Raw genomic sequence first — 15,309 nt, forward strand, 5'->3', positions numbered from 1 at the left:
GACAATAATCCCAAGCATACCTCCAAGTCCACTAGAGCATGGTTGCAGATTAAAGGCTGGAACATTTTGGAGTGGGCATCGTAGTCACCAGACTTAAATCCGCTTGAGAACCTCTGGTGGGACTTAAAGAAAGCAGTTGCAGCGCGCAAGCCTAAGAATTTGACTGAACTGGAGGCTTTTGCCCATGAAGATTGAGCTAAGATACCCGTAGATTGCTGCAAGACACTTGTGTCAAGCGTCACGTTTAAGTTGTTATAACTGGAAAAGGATGTTGTACTAAGTACTAAGAATGAATGTCACTTGAGGGTTGAATAAAACTGATAATGATGTGAGCACAGAAAAGACATTTGTGGTAATTTCATTATAAATGTTATGTTATATTTGTCTGACTTACAAGTGCCTCTTAGATTTAATTGTAAACAAGATGACTGAAATTATCAAAACCAATGTCAAGCTGGGCAAAACACACAATTTCAGTGGGGGTTGAATAATTCTGAACACAACTGTATATGCTGATAATACCCACATCTCCCTCATCCGCCCTTTTCTTACACAGGACACTACTAAATTTCTGGTGCATGCCCTGATTATTTCACCTCTTGACTATTTCAACTCTCTGCCCTGTGGCTTCCCCGCTAACGGTTTAGCCCCGCTACACTCCATTATGAACTCTGCTGCACGACTTATCCACCTCTCCTCCCGCTTCTCCAGCCCTATCCCACTCTGTCAGTCCCTTCACTGGCTGGCAGTTATACAAAGGATACAATTTAAAATCTTTACCCTCGCCTACAAAGCTCTCTACAACCTAGTTCCTTATCTTAATAAACTTATTTCCAGATACCATCCTATCTCTGCTCTATTATCAATATTCTCCTGTCTTCCTCTCTGGTTACCTCTTACTTCTCTCGATCCTCTCCCTTCCTCTGGAATACCCTCCGTCAACAAAATCTGCGATTCACCTTTTTTAGGTGCAATATTAACCTCTTGCCAACTGCTCCACGCCAATTGGCGTGAGCAGTGCGGCAGCCCCAGGACCGCTCCACGCCCATTGGCGTGAACGGTCTTCTATGGGGCTAGCAGGAGATCGCACACACGCTGTGCGCGCATCTCCTACTCGGGGAGGCGGAGCTCCGCCCCGCCTTCAGTCTCCGTGGGCGATCGCCACTCGGGAGACTATTAGACAGCAGTTTCGCCGTCTAACTACTTTGTACAGCGCTGCGATCTGCAGCAGCGCTGTACTGGGGACAAGAGAGCGATCAGCTCTCATAGGCAGAAGCCTATGACAGCCGATCACGTGATTGGCCGACAGGGGAGAGGGAGGGAGAGAGGGCTAAGTAGAAAAAAAATAAATTAGTAAAATATATTTAAAAATTAGACATAAATATTTATTTAAAAAAAAAAAATAAACAATGTGGAGGCGATCAGACACCACCAACAGAGAGCTCTGTTGGTGGGGAGAAAAGGAGGGGGGGGGATCACTTGTGAGCTGAGTTGTGCGGTCCTGCAGCTTTGCCTTAAAGCTGCAGTGGCCCAATTAAGTAAAAATGGCCTGGTCACTAGGGGGGGTTAACACCGCAGTCCTGAAGTGGTTAAAACTCACCTCTTCAGGCAAGCATACTCTCCTACCTAGGACACTTCGGCCACTGACCACTACTTCTACCATCTTATTCACAGCTTCCCTTTAAAGAACAAGCGACACCCATGCTAACCTAAAAATAAAAAAACACATATATAAGTAGATAAATACTAGTTCAACTTATATAACAGGTGTATTGCACTTATAAAGAACAGTTAAAGATATACAATCAGTCCCACCCTAGTCTATACTCAGTTATATACAAAACAATCCACAAGGGTTTTTTTAGGGAACAGCATCAGTCTTTTTATTCTTCAAAGTATCAAAAGAAGCTTGATTGCAGTCATATAAATAAGGTATCCAATCTCAGAAACAACAAGCCTGACACGTGTTTCACAGCCAAAGACCGCTTCCTCAGAGGCAAACTAGTATATCCAATCTGTTAAAAATACATAATACACACACAAAAATTGTCGTCAGTACACCTACCCTGTATCAGATGCCTGTGTTCAAACAGGAAAGGGGGAAATGCCCCTCTAAATAGAAATTATCTTACCGGGATACGTCAGACCAGTCTGAATAGTCGGAGACAAGATGAACCACAATCTAAAAATAATGCAATAAAAAGGGCGGTAAGGCCTCCTAAAGCATAGTAACCACATGTATTACAGTAGGTGTAAGTGAGACAGAGGCACCAAGGTGTAACAGATCAGACATAATCTAATAGTAGTGGTAAAATATCTGTATACTGCATATCAATGCATGGGTAAGCAACACAGTACATGGGTAAGCAACCCGGTACTAAAGAATAGTATATTGTGAAATACAAGTTGAAAAAAGCTCAGACCTGCATAGGTCCACTATAATGCCTATATGCAGATATACAGAGAAAAGAATGGGGGGGGGGGGGGGGGTGCATTTGTATTTAGCTCCTAAAACATGCACAAATACAGCCCAAAGATACATAACAGACCCAGTAAAAAAACTGTGCAAAGAAAACACTCATATAAGTGCCCAAGCTCAGAGGTATGCATGTATCCATATTACATGCAATACATGCATGAAAACATAAGTCAACCATACAACCGAAAGAGTGTTCAGAAAATAGCTGAAGTGAGCAATGAATATTATGAGAGAAATGAGGAAAGTGGGTATAATTACCTAGGATGCTGTCCAAATGTAAATCCTGCACCGAGTGCTGCTATCCGTGAGTAACACAAAGCTCAAAATTACAGCGATACCCTGAGTGTATTAGAGCGAGGGAAAGTCCAATCCCCTGTTCAGATTAATACTCATGTGGGTGAGGCATCCAATCCGGGCGCTCTCCTCACGTGGTGCGGAAGTACTGGAGCAAGCCGCGTGCGTCCATGGACCGCACGCTGAATGGCAGTGGAACGCAGAAGTCTGAGTCGTCGAAGGCTGCATTGCCTGACTAATCAGGTGCCATTATCGGAAATGATATGCTTACAACCCCCTACTGGTGAGCTGAAGTAAACTATAATACAGATCCGGGTGCGACCAAACGGTCGCACCTAAGTATCTATATAAACATGCATAAAGCCCTTAGCGGCCATAGCTCAATATGGAGTTAGGACAGCCCCCCAGTGGTGGCCAAAAAGGATCCAAATGAGAGCCATCATAGGGTCGCATGTGAGAGATAACAGTGAAAAAAACTTCTTTATATACTATAAGCAGTACTAAAACTGCCCTCTGGTGGACATAATATATGCTGTAGAATACACCCAGTGGACCTCATGTGCAGCCATGATACAGACAAGAATGATAAGTAACCCAGCAGAGAGTCAGACAAAAGACCACACACCATAGGGAAAAACGTGACAGAGATAGTTATGTGGTATTAGTCGGCCAAGTTTAGTCAATATAATACTAGATTGGGGTACAAAACACTATAAGGAATAAAGGCTGACCAAGGGATGGGGGGAGGGGAGGTGTTAACATAAGGTAGAATGTTATATATGAACATTACAATATCATTACAAAAACACCTTAAAACTAACATGATCAATCAGACCTGGTTGTTCATCGGCCAATAATTTCCAGATCCACTTAGCTTCAATCTGGTATAATGTTTTGTCTATATTTCCTCCTTGAATGTTAGGATGTACTCTCTCTAGTACTGCAAACTTGATTACCCTTTTATTTCCCCCATGATGTTCTTTAATATGTCTAGCTATAGCAGATTTTTCATCTTTTTTGTCAACATCATGCAGATGCTCATACATTCTCTCTCTAGGTTCTCTCTTTGCCTTACCTACATAGAATGCATTACAAATGCATATAGCTATGTAGATCACAGCTTCCGTGCCACAATTTGCATAGTGTCGAAGTTGGAGGGTTTGAACCCTTGATTTGATCTCCACCGTATGCCCCCTATGTATACATTGGCAATGGGTCACCCCTCGCTTCCATATTGTAACGATTGAAGACGTTACCTCTGTGGGGGAAAGCAGCACAGCTGCTTTCACACCTGATGTCACCTCTGCGGCCACGCCATCCCGGGTGTCGCTTCCCGACTCAGGGGGGACAGGAATCTCTCTTGCACAGCAGCTTAAGTCCACACGCCTGCGCATGGAGCAAAAGGACCTTTATGGGCGGAGGAGACAGATCAGCTGACATTGTGGTCAGCTGACTTCCACCTGTCAATCTACCTTGCAGGTTGGTTCAGCCCCTCGGGCGGGGCTGCTTGAAAATGCTTTCAGTATTTAAACCTGGAATTGTTACTCTGTCCTTGTCTGCTGTCGTGAATGCTTGTGTGTCAGCGCTCAGACCTTTAGACTAGATCCCAGGTGTGATGCTAGGGACCTCACCCCAAAGCTTAGGATTGCTGTGCAATTATTCTGTTATACTTTAGACCAGTCAGTTCCAGGGAGTTGAGACCAAGGACCTCACCCCCAAGCTTAGGATTGCTGTGTGATTATTCTGTTATACTTTAGACCAGTTCCAGGGGGTTGAGACCAAGGACCTCACCCCCAAGCTTAGGATTGCTGTGTGATTATTCTGTTATACTTTAGACCAGTTCCAGGGGGTTGAGACCAAGGAACTCACCCCCAAGCTTAGGATTGCTGTGCGATTATTCTGTTATACTTTAGACCAGTTCCAGGGGGTTGAGACCAAGGACCTCACCCCCAAGCTTAGGATTGCTGTGTGATTATTCTGTTACTTTAGACCAGTTCCCGGGTGTCGAGACCAAGGTCCTCACACCTCAGGTTGAGATTGTGCTTGTGTATATCTGTTATGACCTTCTGCTTTGCTGACTTCTCTCCTGTTCTCTGATTCTGTACTTTTGCCTATCGGCCTATCTGTTGCTGAACCTCTGCCTGATTACCGATTACTCTCCTGTCTCACGATTATGTACCGATACGTACCTCTCTGTTGCCGAACCTTGCCTGCCTGACCATTCTACTCACCAGTGGGCCCTCGCCACTGGTGAGGTGTTGCTACGCCAGCCCCTCTGGTGTAGCACTTCGCCTAGGCTGCAGTACGGTCTGAACCGTCCGCTCCCTGGGAGATTCTGTCTCAGTTTTAGTATCCCCAGCTTGCTGGGGTTTGTACTTTATTATACGGACGCCCTGGGAGTCGTTGGTACCTCGCCAGCAGCTCTGGCGAGGTCTTTTCCTTTTTTGTTTCAGCCAGCGCAAGCTGCTCTGATAGGACTAGTCTGCTATCAGGTGAACGTCTGTTATTATCTGTCTGATTGGTTTTTGTCTCTCGCCAGCACCCCTGGCAGAGACCAACTATACTACCTCTGTATTCCCTGTCTGTACCCTTCCCAGCCCCACTGGGGAGCCTTGTGTCTGATCTGTCCTGTTTGTATCCTGAGGGTTCCTTGCCAACTCCTTTGGTGAGGTTCTGTGAAACCATTAGAGTTACGGTTGCACCAAACACACACATACACTCTGCTCTCGGTCTTGCTATACTGGCATTATTGGTGATTCTGCGGATCACACATAATCAGGTATAGCGTCTGCATTATTGGTGATTCCGCAGATCACCAACAATCAGATATCTGAGCAGTGGCAATAACCGTCACACATATGTCCCCTTGGTCTTACATGGTTCTCCCCGCTGGGCTCCTTGGTAGTGGCTATTCATAATATGATTGCCTATAGTTTTAGCCCATCTGTATACAACCCGAGGAGTTTTGGGGACCTTGGAATGGAGGAGTTTGTCTTGTCTCAGGATAGGCCAGAATTTACGAATGGCTTGCTTGATTATATTATGTTCATCACAGTAGGTGGTGACCATCAATAATGAAAAATCCCCACTGTTGTCCTGTTTTTGCCCTTTATTTGGGTTTCCATATATAAGGGTCTTTCTATCCTGGGAGATGGCCCTGTTGTAAGCTCGTTTTAGACTTGTTTTTAGAGTATCCGCTCTGCAACAGTCTGTTTTGTAGTTCCTTTGCTTCTTTTGAAACATATGAAAGTCTGTGCAGTTCCTTCTGATTCTAATATACTGTGAGTATGGTATACTTCTGATGGCACTGTCTGGGTGTGCAATTTCTGCTCTAAGACTAGAATTTGTGGCTGTGGGTTTACGGAACAGAGTAGTAGCTAGCGTTCCGTCTTGATTTTTGATAATTTTCAGATCTAAAAATTGTATTTCATCTCTACTGTATGTATATGTGAATTTCAAATTCCATTCATTGTCATTAAGCCAGTTGATGAAATCATGAAAATCATTCTCAGTACCCTCACATATCATAAATACATCATCAATGTATCTGTGCCAAGTTGTAATTAAATGCATTTGATCATACCCGTCTTCAGCGAAAATCTCCTCCTCCCCACCCCCCAGGTACAGGTTAGCGTACGATGGGGCACACATAGTCCCCATCGCCGCCCCCCTGCACCTGGTGGTAGTGGGCCCCTCTGAAGATGAACACATTGTGAGTCAGAAGGAAATACAACAAGTCCACAATCAAGGTATTCAAATTCTTATGTTCATGTCCCATCTTATTTAAAAATCTGTGAATTATCATAATGCCTCTATCATGTGGTATGCTACTGTACAATTCCTCCAAAACGATCCAGCACAGCTCTTTTAATCAGAAGATTATTTTATTGGATCATAAAAATACAAACATTAAAGCTGCATAGTGCCACTATGCAGCTTTAATGTTTGTATTTTTATGATCCAATAAAATAATCTTCTGATTAAAAGAGCTGTGCTGGATCGTTTTGGGGGAATTGTACGCTATACCCTGTGGGTACAGGGGTGGATCCGCTGCTCGCCTATTCCCCGACATCGCTAGTGTGCGGTCTTACACATCTTTGTGGCTGTTGCTACTGTACAAGGCTTCTACGTCTAAAGACACCAGTAAGCTATCCTGAGGTACATGCGTTTCATCCACGATGGTAAGTAGATGTGAACTATCCCTTGCATAAGATGGTAAACTAGTCACATGAGGCATAAGGTGTATGTCAATAAATTTACTAATATTTTCAGTCAGGGAGCCATGTCCCACCACAATGGGACGTCCAGGTGGATCTGTTATGGACTTGTGTATCTTCAGTGTACAGTAAAAAGTCAGGGTACAGGGACTATCAACTGAGAGATATTTGAAAACTTTATCATTAATGATCTCCTCACTTTTAGCTTTCCCCTCACTTTTAGCTTTGTGGATGATATCATCCAACTCATGTTTATATCTGAAAATGGCCTCACCAATAATTTTTCGGTAATTATCTCTATTCCGAAGTAATTTGAAACATCTTTTCATAATTGTCATTTGTCATAATAACCAAATTCCCCCCTTTGTCAGAGGGTTTTATTGTAAGATGTTTCATGTAGATGTATTGCACTGTCCACGTTATGATTCCTGAGAATTTTATAAATGAGAAGCAGAAAATCCTATTCTAGGCAGTGGCCATCTTGCCAAGCTAATGCTGACATCATATCCTCCCTGACTCTTTTTTTGACCCCTCCCTTCTCTTGCTCATTGTATATTCATTACCTGCCCTCCTCTCAGAGTCTACAGACATTCCCACTGAGGTGTATACTAGGAAGTGCACTGTCTTATGTCATCATTGTGCGACTCAGTACAGTTGTGTTTACATCACAAAAGCAGGGTGATTTCAGAGCACACTTTGGCCTCAATTCACTAACCTTAACTCCTGTCTTTAAAGGGGTTCTTTCGCGAAAAAAGTAGGCAGTTAAAAAATGTGACAGATGACAGGTTTCGGGCCAGTCCATATTTTTAAGGGGGATTCTCAGGGCTTTCTTTGTTTTCAACAGCATTTCCTGAACAACAGTTGCAAAATCTAACTGACATAATAGTGTGCAAGTGATTAGGGAGGCCGGCTGGTATCTTGCTATTTTGGCAGTTAAACTGCTGTTCAGGAAATGCTGTTGAAAACAAAGAAAGCCCTGAGAATCCCCCTTAAAAAGATGGACTGGCCCAAAACCTGTCATCTGTCACATTTTTTTTAACGGCCTACTTTTTTCGTGAAAGAACCCCTTTAATAACTCTTCTGAGCTGTTTTACAGTTATCACCATGGTGATATAATTGTTATAACTGTAAAACAGCTCAGAAGCGTTATTAAAGACAGGAGTTAAGCTTAGTGAATTGAGGACATTGTGTCTGCAGAGATCGGATTTCAGCTGTCCCTTCAGGTAGTGTGTGTGTGTGCGCTCTCTGATTACTCCCGGAAACAATGCTAATGAAAGAATGGTATCTTGATGGCGTTTTGAGAACAGAACTAAGAAATCTTATTAAATCTTTGTTCACGCCACACATTATTATTATTATTATTATTTATTTATAAAGCGCCAACATATTCCGTGGCGCTGTACAATGTAAGAAAACAAACAAGGGATACATAATGATACAGACAATGATATACATCAAATATGAACACTGATGCAAGATACAACACTGCTGATAACAATTTGATTTAACATGATGACTAAAATGTATAAATGTCTAACAGTGTGCAAGCAATTAAATTAATAACATTCCATGACACAAAAGGGTGAGAGCCCTGCCCTTGCGAGTTTACAATCTAAAGGAATGGGGTGGAAACAAGAGGTGGGGAATTATACAGTATATGTACAGGCAGTGCGTAATTAGGTTATTTAGTGGGTGCATGGCCTAAGCTAGAGAATATGCTTGTCGGAAAAGGTGGGTTTTGAGGGAGCGTTTAAAGATTTCAAAGGTGGGAGAATGGCGGATGTGCTGTGGAAGGGCATTCCAGAGGAGGGGTGAGTCACGTGAGAAGTCTTGTACACGTGAATGTGAGGAGGTAATTGTAGAAGAGGATAGAAGAAGCTCGTGTGCAGATCTTAGATTGCGGTTGGGTTTGTATCTGGAGACTAGTGAGGAGATGTACAGGGGAGAGATATTGTGGAGAGCTTTGTAGGTTAGGGTTAAGAGTTTGAACTGAATCCTCTCATTAACTGGTAGCCAGTGAAGAGCTTGACAGAGAGGGTCAGCAGAGGAAGAGCGAGAGGAGAGATGAATGAGTCGAGCAGCAGAGGTCAGTACAGAATTGAGCGGTGCTAGTCGGTTAGTTGGAAGTCCACCAAGCAATATATTGCAATAGTCCAATCGAGATATAATAAGAGCATGTACTAACATTTTGGTTGTGTCATGGGAGAGAAAAGGTCGGATACGTGCTATGTTTTTCAGTTGGAAATGGCAGGAGCTAGTTAGGGAGTTAATGTGAGGAGTAAATGACAGAGAAGAATTAAATATTACCCCCAAGCACCGTGCTTTGGGAACTGATGTTATAGACGTGTTGTTAACATGTATTGTAATATCAGGCAAAGGGGTGGACAGGGATGGTGGAAAGACTATTAGTTCAGTTTTAATCATATTAAGTTTTAAGAAGCGAGAGGACATGAAAGAGGAAATAGCGGACAGGCAGTCGGGAACCCGTGTGAGGAGGGAGTTAAGGTCTGGGGCCGAGAGGTACAGTTGTGTATCATCTGCATAAAGGTGGTATTGGAAACCAAATGAGCTGATTAAGTTACCAAGACCGTGCATGTAGATGGAGAAGAGGAGGGGACCGAGGACAGAGCCTTGAGGTACCCCTACAGACAGAGGATGTGAAGAGGAGGCCTGGTCTGAATAAGAAACCGTGAAAGACCTTCCAGAGAGGTAGGAAGATGTCCAGGAGAGAGCGAGGTCCTTTATTCCTATAGATGAAAGGATCTGTAGGAGTAGAGTGTGGTCGACAGTGTCGAATGCTGATGACAGATCTAGAAGGAGGAGTATGGAATAATAGCCTTTGGATTTAGCTGTGAGGAGATCATTAGCTACTTTGGTGAGGGCTGTTTCTGTGGAGTGGTTTGGCCGGAAGCCAGACTGGAACTGATCAAGCAAGGAATTTGCAGATAAATACTGACTTAGTTCAGCATGAATGTGGCATTCAAGTAATTTAGATGCAAATGGGAGAAGTGACACTGGGCGGTAGTTAGCAAGTTCGGTGGGGTCTAGAGATGTTTTTTTAAGTAGTGGTGTTACAACAGCCCTCTTGAGTGAGGATGGAAAAATTCCAGTGGAGAGGGATAGGTTAAACAGCGATGTTAGGGCAGGGATGAGGGATGTGGATAGCCGTGGAATGAGATGTGATGGGATAGGATCCAAAGAACAGGTGGTTAGATGGGATTTGGAGATAAGGGAAGAGAGCGAATGTTCGGAGAGTGGAGAGAAACTGGAAAGAGAGCAGTCATGGTACCAGCTCAGTGGTATTGTACATTGTTTTCGTGATTAACCCATCAAAGAAAGCATATTCAAACGTACCTAACCCTGCCTAATAGGAGATTATAGTTGAACTTTAGTTTCTTGTGTCACATGTGACACACATAGCCAGACCCCGAATTCCATCTTCCTCCGAGTTACAACTCGAACGGGGGAATAATAAGTAAAGCCTCCGGGGAGTTTTACAGTAGTGGGGTGAGCTGTCATTCGCCTCGTGCCAAACTGCCCCGTGTTCGGACAATATGCACTCGTCAAAGGGCACCTGGTCTAGAGTCCATCTCTTGCTGTTAGCGACAAAACACGCCACATAACAAGGTGCGTTGACAATAGGAGACTCATTTGGTTCAGCCTTTGGCTGAGCCTCTTGTTGTGCTGCTGGTAGTGTAGCATGGTTGAAAAATTACCGGTGTCAAGAGCCACCATGCACTTCATAGCTGGCAATGAAATATTCAGCTGGTTTTCCTTTTGCCAGAGCTTCATGCTGTGAAATAGGTTGCAGTGCTTGCGGTCGTCTCACAAACATTTAGGACACAGGCAGCAGTACCTGACCTGTACAGCATGGAGTGCTGGTAAATCTGGAATGTGGATGTTGTCACTTTACGAGCACCTCATGCTGCGCAGTGGTTTGTGCCGCTAGGAGCACAGGTAACACAAGTATGGATACAGATAAGGGGCTTGATTCAGTAAACGGTACTAACCCAGTTAGCACGCCTAAAGACTTTGGGCGTGATAACTAGGGTGCTAACTGGGTTAGCACCGTTTACTAAATTCACATTGCGCGCAAAGTCCTGCGCGCAAAGTTTTGCACGCGCACAGCGTAAACGGCCCACCCGCTGCACCTCTAAAGTCGCATTGGGTGTGACTTTAACGTTGCATGGTGCGATGTTAAAGTCGCACCCAATGCGACCTTATAGGCGCATCGGGAGCGCCATTTTCGTTGCACCGGGATGCGACGTTTTGCGCGCACCACGGTGTGCACTCGCAAAGTTTTGCGTGCAGGACTTTGCGCGCGATGTGAATTTATCACGCCTAAACTAACTTTAGGCGTGATATAGGGCTTTTCACAGGCGTGCTAACACTTAGCACGGTTTAATGAATCGAGCCCAAGGTGTGCCTGGCATCAGTGATCAATGCACCATACAAAGTGGAGGTGCCCTGCATAAGAAAACAGGTTACGTAACATATACAGGGTTTCAAAAAAAAAAAAAAAAAAAAGATCAATTTTATTGCAGAGTTCATGAACAGAAAAAAAGGACAAAATGCGAAAACGAATCTATGGCAATTGAGTCATCTGTACTCTAGCATCCTGGCAAAGCAGTGAATCCCTCGAGTCCTGAATTCCTATGCCACGCCTTTTCACTCCTCCGCCCATGGGAAAATATGAAACAATACAATCAGGGCAGTTTCTAGGCCAAAATGCACCCAGGGCGAGGGTGTAAAAATTGGCCCCTTCCCCCGTGGAGCCAGGTCTAGTTGCACTCAGTATAGGTAGCCAGGCATAGGTGCCCCATTATAGTTGCCGCCAGTATAGGTTAGCCAGGTAGGTGCCTACAGTATAGGTAGCCAGTATAGTTGCCCCCAGTACAGGTTAGCTAGGTGGGTGCCTCCAATATAGATAGCCAGTATAGTTGCCACCAGTATAGGCTAGCTAAGTAGGCCCCCAGTATAGGTTAGCTAGGTAGGTGCCCCCAGTATAGGCTGGATAGGCATAGGTGACATAGCAACCACACTTCAAATGCAGGAGGTGTCAGGACATAGGCCAGGGATAGGTGTAGCCAGTATTAGGTGGCCGCAGCATAGGTAGCCAGGGATAGGTGTAGCTAGTAATAGGTAGCCAGGGATACTCAACCCTACCTCTGGCTGCACATCATTACCTACATTTGCTGTATAACAAGCATTGAACAGTTGTTGCATGAAACCAAAGGTATATGCTTTCAAAGTCAGTGTCCAATTTTGCAAAGTTAATTATTGTTCATTGATGACATAGTTTTCCTGTTTTTACAGGTTGTGTAAGAAATAAAATGTATTCAATATTTCAGCACAAAAGTTGTTACATTAAGTACAAAGGAAAAGGATTACAAAACATTTACATTTTCAAGGGAACAAGGAGAAATCAACTACGACATGAGGATTTTGCGCAAGAGTTTGTATCCACAAAATCTACCATGAAGCAAGAAGTCACTTTTCATACTCATCCAATCTAATCAAATCCTAAGGTGGCTGTGTCCACCTGTGTCCGTGCAGCAGAGGAGATGGGAGGTCAGTGTTAGGCAGAGGAGATGGGAGGTCAGTGTTAGGCAGAGGAGATGGGAGGTCAGTGTTAGGCAGAGGAGATGGGAGGTCAGTGTTAGGCAGAGGAGATGGGAGGTCAGTGTAAGGCAGAGGAGATGGGAGGTCAGAGTAAGGCAGAGGAGATGGGAGGTCAGTGTTAGGCAGAGGAGATGGGAGGTCAGTGTTAGGCAGAGGAGAGGGAAGGTCAGTGTCAGGCAGAGGAGTGGGGAGGTCAGTGTCAGGCAGAGGAGTGGGGAGGTCAGTGTCAGGCAGAGGAGTGGGGAGGTCAGTGTCAGGCAGAGGAGTGGGGAGGTCAGTGTCAGGCACAGGAGTGGGGAGGTCAGTGTTAGGCAAAGGAGATGGGAGGTCAGTGTTAGGCAAAGGAGATGGGAGGTCAGTGTTAGGCAGAGGAGATGGGAGGTCAGTGTTAGGCAGAGGAGATGGGAGGTCAGTGTTAGGCAGAGGAGATGGGAGGTCAGTGTCAGGCAGAGGAGAGCGGAGGTCAGTGTCAGGCAGAGGAGAGCGGAGGTCAGTATCAGGCAGAGGAGAGGGGAGGTCAGTGTCAGGCAGAGGAGAGCGGAGGTCAGTGTCAGGCAGAGGAGAGGGGAGGTCAGTGTCAGGCAGGGGAGAGGGAAGGTCAGTGTTAGGCAGAGGAGAGGGTAGATGGGAGGTCAGCGTCAGACAGAGGAGATGGGAGGTCAGTGTCAGGCAGAGGAGAGGGGAGGTCAGTGTTAGGCAGGGGAGAGGGGAGATGGGAGGTCAGCGTCAGGCAGAGGAGATGGGAGGGCAGTGTCAGGCAGAGGAGAGGGGAGGTCAGTGCTAGGCAGAGGAGAGGGGAGGTCAGTGTTAGGCAGAGGAGAGGGGAGGTCAGTGTCAGGCAGAGGAGATGGGAGGTCAGTGTCAAGAAGAGGAGTGGGGAGGTCAGTGTCAGGCAGAGGAGAGGGGAGGTCCGTGTCAGGCAGAGGACAGAGTATAAGTATAGGCAGATAGGATTCCCCAGTATAAGTATAGGTAGGTAGGTCCTCCCAGTATAAGTATAGGCAGGTAGGTCCCCCAGTATAAGTATAGGCAGATAGGTTTCCCCCAGTCTAGGTACAGGCAGTTAGGTTCCCAAGTATAGGTAAGCCAGACCAACCAGCATATAAAATATGCTTCCATGTTCCCCCCTTGCAGAGTTGTGCAGCGGTGATGCGTGCAAAGTATACTTTACCGCAATTCCAGGCATCTTCAGCTGACTGCACTGTCCTCGCCAGGTCGTCTCCCTTAGACAGCGGTGTCCTCCAGTAGCGGCAGTGGCTCCTCTCCCTCTGGCTGGTGGGTCCACGAGTTCCTGCTCCAGCAGCAGCGGCAGCTTATGTCCCTCGGGGGTTCCTACTGCGGCGGTGGTGGCGGCTTCTTCAAGCAGCTCCTCTGATGACAGCGCTGGCTGAAAGCAGTGGCGACTTTTCAGCCAATCAGAGAGGAGGAGTGTTGTGAGTTGGGAGGAACGGGAGAGCGAGGGAGGAGGCTCAGGAGGAGTTTTTTTTGAAGAGGGGGAACTAGGAAGAGTAAGTTCCGAATGGCAACCCAGCATGCAAATAGCCGATGGCGTTAAAGGGCCAGTGTTCTCATTTTGCCATTACTGCACCCCACAAAAACAAAGTACTTTTTGAAAGTTTTTTTTATGCATGATTAACATGAACATTAGTTACTTGACTCAGACCAGTTGCTGTTGAAAATTGATTTTTATGGTGACCATCCCGCTTTAACTACTGTCCTGTCCCTTAAACATTTAGACTGTAGGGCACTTTGGCCAGGGCTCTCATCCCCTTTTGTCTCACATTGCTGTTGCGTGGACATATCTTCCACCCCTGTGCAAAAATCTGTTGTTGATTTGTTTACTGCAACAGCGTTAACCCACCACTATCTTGTATTGTTAACTGTTATATTGTTTATTTTGTATTGTTATACCCTGTATGCTGTTGTACAGTGCCACGAAATATGCTGAACTGTATAAATACTAAATAAGATTTCACCTAAAAAGTGGGGATTTTTTCTGAGAAGGGAGTGTTCTGGCCTAAAACACTTGTCAAAAGATATCCATTTGATCTGAATATCAGCACTATACATTACTTTACTGACTAAGCATTAACTTGTACTCCTAGGCCTTGATTCTCTAACCGGCGCTAAGTGAGTTTGGACTTAAGGGTTAAGACGTCCAAACTACGGCACTAAGTACTTATCGCTCATAAAACGTTGTACTTCGCACGTTAACTCGGTGTGCCGAAAGCATTGCACCGGTGCGCGCGAAACGTCACATGCAGTGCGCCGAAAACGTTGCATATGGTGCACCCAAAAGGTCGCACCGTCGGGCGCACTGGTGCGACATTTCAAGGGCACCAAATGCAATGTTTTCTGCTCACCACATACAATGTTTCGCACGCACTGGTGCAATGTTTTCGGCGCACCGAGTTAACGCGCAAAGTGCGATGTTTTATGCGCAATGCAGTTTTGTGCAACTATTAGTGCGTGCAAAGCTACTTTGCGTGTGCTAAGGGGCTTTTCACTGGGGCGCTAACACATAGCGCCCTTTTGTGAATCAAGCCCATACTGTGTTGCATGATCTGGTTTGCATGTATTACTGTATTGTCTTATTGCTGTATGTCTCCCGTAAATGTTGGCGCTTTATAAATACAGTAAATAAGTATGCACAATGACTCTCACTTGGAAGTTTAAAGAAAATCACAGCTGTAGTTT

The 15,309-nt window shown here is 45.2% G+C and overlaps 1 protein-coding gene across 4 annotated transcripts in view; it reads left to right on the forward strand.

Moving 5' to 3' along the window:
• Window positions 1-15,309, forward strand: part of MKNK2 (MAPK interacting serine/threonine kinase 2) — a 444,163-nt gene that overhangs the window by 245,824 nt on the left and 183,030 nt on the right. The gene's annotated exons all lie outside the window — the stretch shown is intronic.

This window comes from Hyperolius riggenbachi, chromosome 1, assembly GCF_040937935.1.
Source record: "Hyperolius riggenbachi isolate aHypRig1 chromosome 1, aHypRig1.pri, whole genome shotgun sequence".
Taxonomy (NCBI): domain Eukaryota; kingdom Metazoa; phylum Chordata; class Amphibia; order Anura; family Hyperoliidae; genus Hyperolius; species Hyperolius riggenbachi.